Source organism: Nyctereutes procyonoides, unplaced genomic scaffold, assembly GCF_905146905.1.
Source record: "Nyctereutes procyonoides isolate TBG_1078 unplaced genomic scaffold, NYPRO_anot_genome, whole genome shotgun sequence".
Taxonomy (NCBI): Eukaryota; Metazoa; Chordata; class Mammalia; order Carnivora; family Canidae; genus Nyctereutes; species Nyctereutes procyonoides.
In genome coordinates, this window is record NW_026575151.1 from 1,574,212 (window position 1) to 1,586,702 (window position 12,491).

At 41.7% G+C, this 12,491-nt stretch overlaps 1 pseudogene; it reads right to left on the reverse strand.

The window, feature by feature from the left end:
* Positions 1-6,658: 6,658 nt before the first annotated feature.
* On the reverse strand, positions 6,659-8,825 carry LOC129501749 (ATP synthase F(0) complex subunit C2, mitochondrial-like; annotated as a pseudogene).
* Between the last annotated feature and the right edge of the window lie 3,666 nt (positions 8,826-12,491).

Here is a 12,491-nt window from a genome sequence, read left to right on the forward strand (position 1 = left end):
TTCAGACCTGGAGGATGACCTTGGGACTACGGCAATACCCTAGAAGGCAGGAGAGAACAAATAATCACATTCAGGACATTTTTGAAAGAGTCCACGGATTTGCTGATGGTCTGGAAATAGGAGGAAAGAGGGGATCCCTGGGTGCCTCAGCGGTTGGGCATCTGCCTTTGGCTCAGGGCATGATCCTGGAGACCTGGGATCCAGTCCCACGTCCGGCTCCCTGCATGGAGCCTGCTTCTCCCTCTGCCTGTGTCTCTGCCTCTCTCTCTCTCTCTCTCTCTCTGTCTCATGAATAAATAAATAAAATATTTTAAAAAATTGAAATAGGAGGAAAGAAAGGAAGAAAAGGATTAGGATTATTCCAAGGTTGGCCTGAGCAAATGGGTGAACAGTTGTTCTCTTTCCTGGGATGTAGAACCCTGCAGAAGGCTTCGTTTTGGGGCTGGTAGATCAGGAATCCAGTCTGGTAATAACTGAAAGATGTTTCTTATAGAAAGGGTGGTAAGATCAGCCATTTTGGAGTTGTGCAGAAAAGTCAAGGTGGAATCATAAAATTGGGAGTCCTCAGTGTAGAAGTGAGAAGTCAGTCATCAGATGGTTGAATGAGATCACTCAGTGGGAGGTGCATGTGGCTAGCATGTAGCAGGGGACTGATCCTAGGAGAAAACCAGGAACATGGGGTGTGCACTAAGCTAGTGAAGAACAAGGGAATGATCACCTCTGCCCGTTGCCTTTTGAACAAGATGGATTGAGTGTTGATCTTTAGCTTTGGCAAAATTGAGGTCATTGGTGACTAAGTCAATGTTAACTATCATTGGCATTACTATTTTCTTTGTATTATTACAGCATCTACTTATTTTTTTAAGATTTTTTAAAAGCTTTTATTTATTTATTCATGACAGAGAGAGAGAGAGAGAGAGAGAGAGAGAGAGAAGCAGAGACACAGGCAGAGAGAGAAGCAGACTCCATGCAGGGAGCCTGATGTGGGACTCGATCCCGGGTCTCCAGGATCACACCCTGGGCCGAAGGTGGCGGCGCCAAACTGCTGGGCCACCCAGGCTGCCCTATTCCAGCATCTACTTATATGCTTGCAGTTCCACTCTCCTGACTACTACATTTTAAGTTCTCTAACGATAATGATAAGTGTTTTTCTAGCTCAAGAACATGGTAGATGCTAATAAATATGTATTGGACAGAAGGGTTCATGAGTGGTGAGAAATGAATATTCAGACTTTTGGTTCCATTTCAGTATGCACTATATCTAACCTTTTTCTGAATAATAATTTATCAGAATTTATTTTTCTGAATAGTAATTTCATAAGTATTTATCATTTTTCTCAGGCACAAATTATAAGAGTTTGGTATCATCAGCATAAGACACTGAGCCCTCGGGAGGCCTGGGTGGCTCAGTGCTTGGGAGTCTGCCTTCAGCTCAGGGTGTGATCCTGGTTGTGAAGATTGAGTCCGGCATCAGGCTCCCTGCATTGAGCCGGCTTCTCCCTCTGCCTGTGCCTCTGCCTCTCTCAAATAAATAAAGCCAAAAAAAAAAAAAAGGCCCTGAGTCCTCATTTTAAGTATTTCTTTTTTTTAGAGAGAGAGAGAAGTTAATTTTTTAAAAGATTTATTTATTTGAGAGAGTATGCAAGCGTGTGGGGCTGAGGTGGAGGTGGGATGGGGGAGGGACAGACGGAGAGCGTCCTAAGCAGACTCCCCACTCGGAAGTCTGGGGGCTTGATCCCAAGATCCTGGGATCATGACCTAAGCTGAAACCAAGACGTGAGCACTTAACCAACTCTACCACCCAGGCACCCCACAAAAGATATTAATTATCACTCATATTAGTATTTACTTTATACTTTACAAAATCCTTCCAACTATTTTACCTAATGTGTCCTCATAAGCATGGAATGAATAGGCATGAGAGAGAATAGTGTTCATATTTCACAAAGACCTTAGGCTCAGAGAGTTTGATTTGTTTCAAATTACAGATAGGTGAGTAGAATAGCCCATGGTTTTTCCTTCCACCATGCAATTGTGTCTCATGAGCTTCCCTTTCTCAGAGAACAGTCAAGTAAAAAAGCAGAAAAACAGTAAGAATCCACTGTCATCATACCTTTAAAATCAATCTTTGAGAGTGCCTGGGTGACTCAGTAGTTGAGCTTCTGCCTTTGGCTTAGCGTGATCCCAGGGTCCTGGGATCGAGTCGTGCATTGGGCTCCTTGCAGGGTGTCTGCTTCTCTCTGCCTCTCTCTCTGTGATGCTCATGAACAGATAAATAAGATCTTTAAAATAAATAAATAAATAAATAAATAAATAAATCTTGAAAAAGTCAATCTTTCAACATTATTCATACCTAATATCTCATACCAATAGCCTATTTTTTAAAAAGATTTTATTTATTTATTTGAGAGAGAGTGCAAGCATGAGTAGGGGGAGGGGCAGAGGGAGAGAGAAAGAAGCAGACTCCCCACTGAGCAGAGAGCCGAATGAGGGACTCCATCCCAGGACTCAGATCATGACCTGAGCTGATTGAGCCACCCAGGCACTCCCTAATTTTCCTTTTTACTAATTTTTCCCAAGCAGTGATTTCTGGAAGACAAGAAAATGAGAAAGGGGAAAAAATAACATTTCCTAACGACCTACCACATGCCAGTTTCTTACAACAGATTTCCCCATGTAAGTTTTGCAGCCACCCTGTAATGTCCACATATGTCCCGCTATACAGATAAGAATGATTCAAGCCTCCGAAAATCTCAGTGGTGGCCCTCTGAAAATAGTAAGATAAATGAAGAGCTCAGATTCAAATCACAGCACCTTTCTACCAAACAACACTGACTCAAAGGGTACAGAGAAAGATGTTACAAAGAGAATGAGAGAGAGTATGAACCTTCAGAAGGTCATCACAGAGCAAACAGGGCTGAGGAAAGACAATAAACCAGTCAGGAGGGGTGAAAATAGACCTGAATGAAGTCAATTCTTGAGGACAAGCAGGAAGGACTTCTGAGAAGAGGTAGGGATGCTGCAATTCTATTGCTTTCCTCTACCATCCTCTTCCTAGACTCACTTCTGCTTTAACCTCCATGCTTCTGAGTCCAATGTCCATCCTCTGTGCTCCTTAGCTAGGACGACTCTTAGACTGGACAAATGGAAAGTGGAACACACTCCATAGATTAGCTCAGTTTGTGATTACATTCCAACTGTCATCGCAGTTACTGACAGGTACCTCCCTGGCAATGTCAAGTGGTTTTTCACAAATGGACCAATTAGGAGAGCCTGTAAAAGTCAGTGGGAGAAAAAACTGACCTACCTGTCAGAATGGTTAAAATGAACAAGATAAGAAACAACATGTATTGGTGAGGGTGCGGAGAAGGGGGAACCCTCTTGTACTGTTGGTGGGAATGCAAACTGGTGCAGCCACTGTGGAAAATAGTATGGAGGCTCCTCAAAAAGTTAAAAATAGAACTACCTTATTATCCAGCAATTGTACTACCAGGTATTTACCCAAAGAATACTAATTCAAAGGGATACATGCACCTTGATGTTTATAGCAGCATTATCAACAATAGGCATTCTGTATGTTGGTAAATTGAACACCAATAAAAATTAATTTATAAAAAAAAAACAATAGGCAAATTATGGATGCAGTCCAAGTGTCCATTGACTGACAAATGGATAAGGAAGATGTGTATACACACACAATGGAATATTACTCAGCCATAAAAAGAATGAAGTCTTGCCATTTGTGCAACATGGATGGAGCTAGAGAGTACTATGCTAAGTGAAATAAGTCAGACAGAGAAAGACAAAGAGCATATGATTCCACTTATGTGGAATTTAAGAAACAAAACAAACAAGCAAAGGGAAAAGAGACAGAAGCAAACCAAGAAACAGACTCTTAACTCTAGAGAACAAACTGATGGTCACCACAGGGGAGGGGGTGAGGGAGAGGAGTGAAATTAGGTGATGGAGATTAAGGAATGTGTATGTTGTGATGACCACCGGCTGTTGTATGGAACTGTTGAATCACTATATTATATACCTGAAGCTAATACTACATTATGTTAACTAACTGGAATTTAAATAACAACTTGAAAACAAAACCCCAAAACAAAAAATCCTGACCTACCCAAATCCTGAGTTTCAGTTTCCTTATAGATAAGAAATGGTAGTTTTGATATTTAGTAGCTCTAGATGGCAGTATTAGTCAACTTGATCTCTTTCCTTTAATTTTTCTTTAATGGTAGCAACCATTTTTCATGGTTAGCTGACTTATGGTAACATCTCCTGTATAGGTCGTCTTACAATTATTCACAAGGATTTTATTTTATTTTTTAAAGATTTTATTTATTGATTCATGAGAGACACACACAGAGAGAGAGGCAGAGACACAGGCAGAGGGAGAACCAGGCTCCATGCAGGGAGCCCGACATGGGACTCGGTCCTGGGTCTCCAGGATCACACCCCAGGCTGAAGGCGGTGCTAAACCACGGAGACACCCGGGCTGCCCATTCACAAGGATTTTAATGATTTTCTTTCCCATACTCATTGCTAGATATTGGTATTTAAGTTACTTAGAAAAAATTTATACTCCTATATTATCCTATTATCACTATAATTGTCATTCTAACACATTGCATGGTAGCACTGTAGCAATTTCAGAGCACCAGAACATAGCCCTGAACTGGGAAGAAAGAGGAAAAGTGCCTCTAATCCTGGAAATGGTTGCCATTCAAGCCAGGGGCTTCAAAACATGTTACCCAATAACAAATTGAGGGCTGCCCAAGATCTGTATTTGAAACACAGTTTAACTTAATTTGTTAACCTATGAGAATTAGTGCAACTTTACCTGTAAATTGGGATGAGTTTCATCTGGATATAATAAAGTTGCCTAATAATAATCATAGTTTATTTATTTATTTTTAATAATAGTTTAACTACAGAGTAATGGTTTAAATACAGATTTATTTCTCTCACACAAAAGCCCTGAGGTAAGCAAACAAGGACTCATGTGGCAGTTCCATGATTTTTCAGGAACTCAGGCACCTTCTATCTGCTTCATTAGAGAACCTAATTTCCATCTCATGTTCCCAGATGACTGCTGGCATGCTAGCTGTCACAGCTTGTATTCTAAGCAGCTTGGAAGGAGGAATGGGTTGCTTCCCCAAATCCCATACAACACTTCAGCATTGCATCTGACTGACCAAAAGCACTTCACAGGCTCTGGTAGCACCACAAGCTGCTGGCAAATAGTTTTCCACTGAACCCCTTTTAACCCCAAATAAAATTGATGTTCTGTTAACCAAGGAAGAAGGAGAGAAGATAATAGGTAGCAACAGTCTCTCCACAACTAGCAAGGAATTTGAGGTATTTGGTGCAAATGTATGTGGCGGGTGTGTGGCCAGTGATGTCTGTCACTCAGGGCTCTGCCTCTCAGAAGGCCTTGAGCTTAGTCTAATGATTTGCTGTATTCTCTTGAAATTCTGAAAAACTTTATGTTTGAATTTGTGTTTTGTGAGTGAAGTCTGGTGGGACACTAGAGTGCATGCGAGCAGAGGAGATGCATGCAATAGGTCTGCTCTTTCTTGCCGCTCTCTGTGCACATAGAGTTTGAGATGCACATGAACACAGAATTCCACGGGGTTCACAATGTGTGGGAGTTTGATGAGACTCAAAGCTAGTATACGGTAAGCAGGTTGCATCTACAAATGTGTAGGCAAGGACACTGACCACTCCGAGAGGCCACACTTTCTGTTCCACCCAGAATTCGGCTTCCAACACAGAAAGAGGGCAACTGTTCTAAGAAACACAAACAAGAAACCCTATCACACCCTTTCTTACTCCTGTTACTTCTCAGTAATAGCCCATTACTTATGCTGAAAATAATGGCATAGAATAGGAAAGACAGGGCAAGCCATAATTTATTTTATTTTCGGCACTTCCTTATCATTAGGCCAAAATTAGAGTGTGATAGCACATACGGGTATCGCGAGAAGTGTAATAAAATGGTTGAGCTAGTTTTGTACAGTATTTTGGCAGTTCTGATAAAGATGAAATACACATGTGCACAAAAGCTGTAAGATATGAACTGTGTAATTTCGATGGTTTTGCATTCGAATTACATGGTTAACATTTGCAGGGTGGCCTGGCTGGCTCAGTCTGTGAGGCATGCAACTCTTGAGCTCCGGTTTATGAGTTCAAGCCCCACGTTGGGAGTTATAGCTGCCTCCCAGCATGGAACCTGCTTAAAAATAAATAATAAATAAATGTAAATAAAAGGACATATATGTAGTGGAATCACTAAGTTATATACCTGAAACTAATGTTATGTGTGTGCCAATTATATTTCTATTTTAAAAAAGAATAGATGTGAAATACCAAAAACAAAAAACAAAACACATTTTGCAACTATGTATGGTGACAGATGGTAATTAAACATATTGTGGTGATCATTTCACAATATATACAAATATCAAATCATTATGTTGTACACCTGAAACTAATATAATGCTATATGTCAATTAAACCTCAAAAAAATACCATTATGTATGTGGCTTGGCTTACATTTCTATTAGACAGCCTTGACCTGTATTTTCTACGAGACTCTTTATGGGCAGACAAGACAAGGGAGAAAGACCTATGGGAGGTGGAGACGACTCCTTCACATGGCAAAGAGGATGAGAAAGGCCACCATCAGGCAAAAGAGTCCCATGGCCTCGAGAGGGCAAAGCCCAGAATGGCATAGGAGAAGAGCTGTTGCTTCAGAGAGGGATTCCTGGCATAACCAACGCTGAGGCTCCCAAACACAGTCCCAATTCCAGCCCCAGAGCCAGCCACCCCTACAGTGGCAGCCCCAGCCCCTATAAACTTGGCTGCTGTGTCAATGTCCCTTGAATTGGTGCTGGCTCAGAAGCTGCAGCTAGGAATAAATGAGGTCAGGGGACGTGGGGCTGCCAAGCTGCTGAGGCTCTCCTCTGTCAGTGTCTCCGGTGGTTTTAGCACCACTGCAGACAGTGATCGGCTCAGCAGCTGAGAGGTGCTCCTGACCAAGAAGGGGGTGGAGACGAACTTTGCACAGGCGTAGATTTTCGGGGGTTGAGGGGCTGTAGCAGGAGAGCTGCTCCCAGTGCAGAGACGATTTATATTTCTATTATATTTCTAAATATTAAAACTAATGCCAAAATTCCATGATGATGAAGATATTAAATTTTTAAAAAGATTTTGTTTATTGATTGATAAGAGACACACAGAGGCAGAGACAGAGGCAGAGGGAGAAGCAGGCTCCCTGTGGGGAGCCCGACTTGGGACTCGATCCTAGGACCCCGGGATCACGCCCTGAACTGAAGGCAGACGCTCAACCGCTGAGCCACCCAGGCGTCCCCAGAAAACATCAAAATTTAAATGAAGATAGGATCAATAACAGTGCTGTGCTGTGCCATTTCAGAGACTGAAGCATAAGGAAAATCTGTAACTACGAAAAGTTTTGGCACTCCTGGAACTTTTGCATGGGAGGCAAGTGCTTCACTAAGGCCTCTAGCGGTGGCCCTGATGTTACAGAGATAATCTGGAGGCAGTGAGCATGGAGGATTAGGGAAAAAACAGGGTAGCAGAAGACATGGAGATTTAGGAGTGGATTTCAGATCTTAGATCTGGGATCTCTACATTTTTTTTTAAAGATCAAAAAAGATTTTTTTATAATAATCTCTACACTCAACATGGAGCTCGAACTCACAATCCTGAGATTAAGAGTTGCATACTTTTCCAGTTGAGCCAGCCAGGAGCCCCTGGGATCTCCACTTTTAAGGGAAAATTTTCACTCATTTTACCCAAAGTAAAAGCCAAAGCACATATCGGTTGTGCCAGTCACCAGCCCCTCAGCTCTCCAATCCCATTCCTTTTTTTTTTTAATTTTTTTTTTTTAAATTTATGATAGTCACACAGAGAGAGAGAGGCAGAGACACAGGCAGAGGGAGAAGCAGGCTCCAAGCACCGGGAGCCCGACGTGGGATTCGATCCCGGGTCTCCAGGATCGCGCCCTGGGCCAAAGGCAGGCGCCAAACTGCTGCGCCACCCAGGGATCCCCTCCAACCCCATTCCTAAGTATTCTCTTTGTTTGCTTCCCATTAACTAGCTGGACTTCTTACAGACCCTTCACCAAGCCAGGAGTGCTTCATCTCAGGCACTTGCTCCTTCAGTCTCCCTTCCTGGAGTCCTCATCCTTGACATGTATGGGTCTCATGTGTCACCTCCTAGAAGCCTGTCCTGACCATGCTACTTAAGATTAGACTGATTCCTATCACTCAGTCATCTAAAAGAATGAAATCTTGACATTTGCAGCCACATGGATGGAACTACAGTGTATTATACTAAACAAACTAAGTCAGAGAAAGACAAATACCATACGATTTCACTCATATGTGGAATTTAAGAAACAAAACAGATGAACATAGGGGAAGGGAAGGTGCTGGAGGGGAAGATGGTGGGAGGAAGGCATAAATGGGTGATGGGCATTAAGGAGGGTGCTTGATGTAATGACCATTGATTGTTATATGCAACTCATGAATCACTGAACTCTACCTCTGAAACTAATTAAAAAAAAAAAAAGCTTAAAAAAAAGCTTAAAAAATTATACCTATTCCTTCACATCCATCCCTTCCCTGCTTTATTTTTCCATTGCATCTACCAACCTCTAAATACTATAGAATGTACTGATTTACGTGCTTATAGTTTCTCTTTTCTTGCCTGATTGCATGCTCTGTGAAGGCAGGATTTCTGCTTGCTTTGCCACCATGGAATGCCCAGTGCCCAGACAAGAACCACCACCCCATTGACACCTGAGGACTGGCTGAACAGATCTAGTAGAATGCATAGTGACAAAGGGAAAAGGAGAGATTATGCTCTTTTAGGGTCTAGGACATTAGTTCTAACGGTGAACAAATAAGCTTCTTGCTTAAACAAAAGTGACAGAGTTGGAAATGTGAAAATTTTCCCATTGCCCCCTCTGACCTGTTGACTAGTCTTCCTGTACACTCATTTTTCCTGCCTCTTGGAATTCCTGATTTCCTATAAATCCTTAAGTGAATTGTTTCCTTTTTTTTTTTTTTTTTATTCATGATAGTCACAGAGAGAGAGAGAGAGGCAGAGACACAGGCAGAGGGAGAAGCAGGCTCCATGCACCGGGAGCCCGACGTGGGATTCGATCCCGGGTCTCCAGGATCGTGCCCTGGGCCAAAGGCAGGCGCCAAACCGCTGCGCCACCCAGGGATCCCTGTTTCCTTTTTTCAAGGGCAGCTTTAATCTCAACAGCCAATTCTAGGAACATTTCTCCAGGAAAAGAAAATCAGTTATTTCTCTGTGTTTAACTATAAAAAAATCTGTCTTTTTTCCATTGGCATTTCCCTTGTCTCCCTTATTATGCACACTTTCCTGTTCAGGGCTGAGGTGGATCTATCTGTAATACAGTCTCCTCTTTCTGATTCTGCTAAGAATTAGTCTTAAGTCAGTCAGCCTGCTACTTAACACTTTTAACTGCTTCTTCTCACATTTAGTCCTGGCTTATTTTAGCAGGTCTGCAAAGTAGCAGCTGGTTGCCTGGCTGTCCCTAGGCATCCAAAAAGCACTATAGAATAGACATGAAGGAGGAAGGAATAATGGGCAGCCCGGGTGGCTCAGTGGTTTAGCGCTGCCTTCAGCCCAGGGCCTGATCCTTGAGACCTGGGATCGAGTCCTGCATCGGGCTCTCTGCATGGAGCCTGCTTCTCCCTCTGCCTGTGTCTCTGCCTCTCTCTCTCTCTGTCTCTCAAGAATAAATAAATAAGGGATCCCTGGGTGGCGCAGCGGTTTAGCTCCTGCCTTTGGCCCAGGGCGTGATCCTGGAGACCCGGGATCGAATCCCACGTCGGGCTCCCAGTGCATGGAGCCTGCTTCTCCCTCAGCCTGTGTCTCTGCCTCTCTCTCTCTCTCTCTATCATAAATAAATAATAATAAAAAAATTTAAAAAAAGAATAAATAAATAAAATCTTAAAAAGACAAAAAGAAGGAAGGAATAAGCTGAACTTGACAGTTAAAGAAACAAAAGTCTGATACCCTACCTGCAACCTGTCCAGAGAATTTATCTCCCCACTACCCCAGATAATATACTTATGCTGGTAATTGCTGAAATCAGAATATCAAAATAGTTTTTATACAGAGGGAATAATCAATATATATACTTTTCTAAAACAGCTTTAAATACTCCCCCACTTTCTTAACTATTGATTTTTACCCCCTCATACCCTAAAATAAATGTATTTTATTTTATTTATTCATTTTTAAAAAGAGTTTATTTATTAATGAGAGACACAAACAGAGAGAGGCAGAGACATAGGCAGAGGGAGAAGCAGGCTCCCTGTGGGGGGTCTGAAGCAGGACTTGATCCCAGGACCCCAGGATCATGCCCTGGGCTGAAGGCAGGCGCTCAACCACTGAGCCACCCAGGTGTCCCAAATAAATGTATTTTAAAATAGTTACCCGGGATCCCTGGGTGGCGCAGTGGTTTAGCGCCGGTCTTTGGCCCAGGGCGCGATCCTGGAGACCCGGGATCGAATCCCACATCAGGCTCCCGGTGCATGGAGCCTGCTTCTCCCTCTGCCTGTGTCTCTGCCTCTCTCTCTCTCTCTCTCTCTCTGTGACTGTCATAAATAAATAAAAAAAAAAAAATTTAAAAAAAATAAAAAAAAAAAAGATTTAAAATAGTTACCCTGTCCATTTAATAGCAATAAGAGAAGTACATCAATCACCTAGGTCAAGGGTCAGTAAACTTTTGTGTACTGAAGGGCCAGATAGCAAATATTTTGGGCTTTGTAGTCCATATATTCTTGTCACAATTACTCAGCTCTGACATGGTAGAATGAAAGTAGCACAGACAATATATAAATAAATGCATATGGCTTTGGTCCAGTAAAATGTTAATTATACACTGAAACTTGAATTTCATATAATTTTCCTATTTCACAAAGTATTATTCTTTTTAATTTTTCAACCATTAAAAAAAAAATCCATTCTGAGTTCATAGGCCATACAAAAATGGAGGGGAAAGGGCAGACATGATTTGACTCATGGGCCATAATTTGCTTGCCAGCTAGCCCTTGACCTAGGTTTAGAAGTCACACAAGACAGTAACGTCAGAGAATCTATTCCATAAAGTAAGGACATATTTGTAAGTAAAGATATTTATATAAACATGTTATTTACAACATTCTTGGATTGGCAGGAGAAAGAAGAAAGAAACCTAAATGGAATTCCCTTTAATAGGGTAGTGATTGGGGGCAGTCCAGGTGGCTCAGCGGTTTAGTGCTGCCTTCAGCCCAGGGTGTGATCCTGGAGACCCGGGATTGAGTCCCATGTCAGGCTCCCTGCATGGAGCCTGCTTCTCCCTCTGCCTGTGTCTTTGCCTCTCTCTCTCTGTCACTTATGAATAAATAAATAAAATCTTAAAAAAAAATAGGGTAGTGATTGGGATGCCTGGATGGCTCAGTGGTTCAGTGTCTGCCTTTAGTTCAGGTTGTGATGGGATCCCCCATTAGGCTCCCTTCAGGGAACCTGCTTATTTCTCCCTCTGCCTATATCTCTGCCTCTTTCTCTGTGTCTCTCATGAATAAAAAAATAAAAATCTTTAAAAAAAAATGGGGAGTATTGAAGATACTGTGGCAAATCCAATGGAATATCAAGGAGTCATCAAAAAGATTGAGTTGGATCTATACTAGTAGTCTTGGAGGAATTTTCATGATTTATTTTTAAGCTAAAAGAGCACATTGGAGAGAAGTGATTTCTTTTTTCTATTTTTACAAAATAAACAATCCCATTTTTGTAAAATAAATAATGAACCCCCTATTTAGTTCTATGTATTACATTTGTTGGGAGTTAGGGAATGAAAAAAACATGGAGAGACATAAGATTCTACTTATGTAAAATTGTACATGGTATACATAAAAAAGACACAAAATTGTAATCAGCAAAATGTTAACAATGGCTATTACAAGATGATAGAATTTCAGATGATACTTCCCTTAAAATTTCATGTGTTCCTTGATTTTTTATAGTAAACGTCTATTACTTATGTACTCTAGAGAAAGGATAATGCTATTTTTACTTCAAAGAAAAGAATTAACTGTAATGTTCATTAAATTGCCATTTCTTTTTTTTTAAGATTATATATTTTTAAGTAATCTCTACACCCAATGTAGGACAAGCACTTACAACCCTGACATCAAGTCTCATGCTCTATTGACTGAGTCAGCCAGGCATATCCAAACTGCCACTTCTAATGTTAAAAGGTTGGAAATCACCTAAAAATCTAATGGTAGGGCAGACACTGCTGTCTTTTGGTACAGCTATACCACAGATTATAGTCGGGGCACCTAGGTGATGCAGTTCGCTAAGGGATGGACTCTTGATTTCCACTTAGGTCTTGCTCCCTGTCCAGGGGATCCAGCGGAGTAGGGCTCCACACGCAG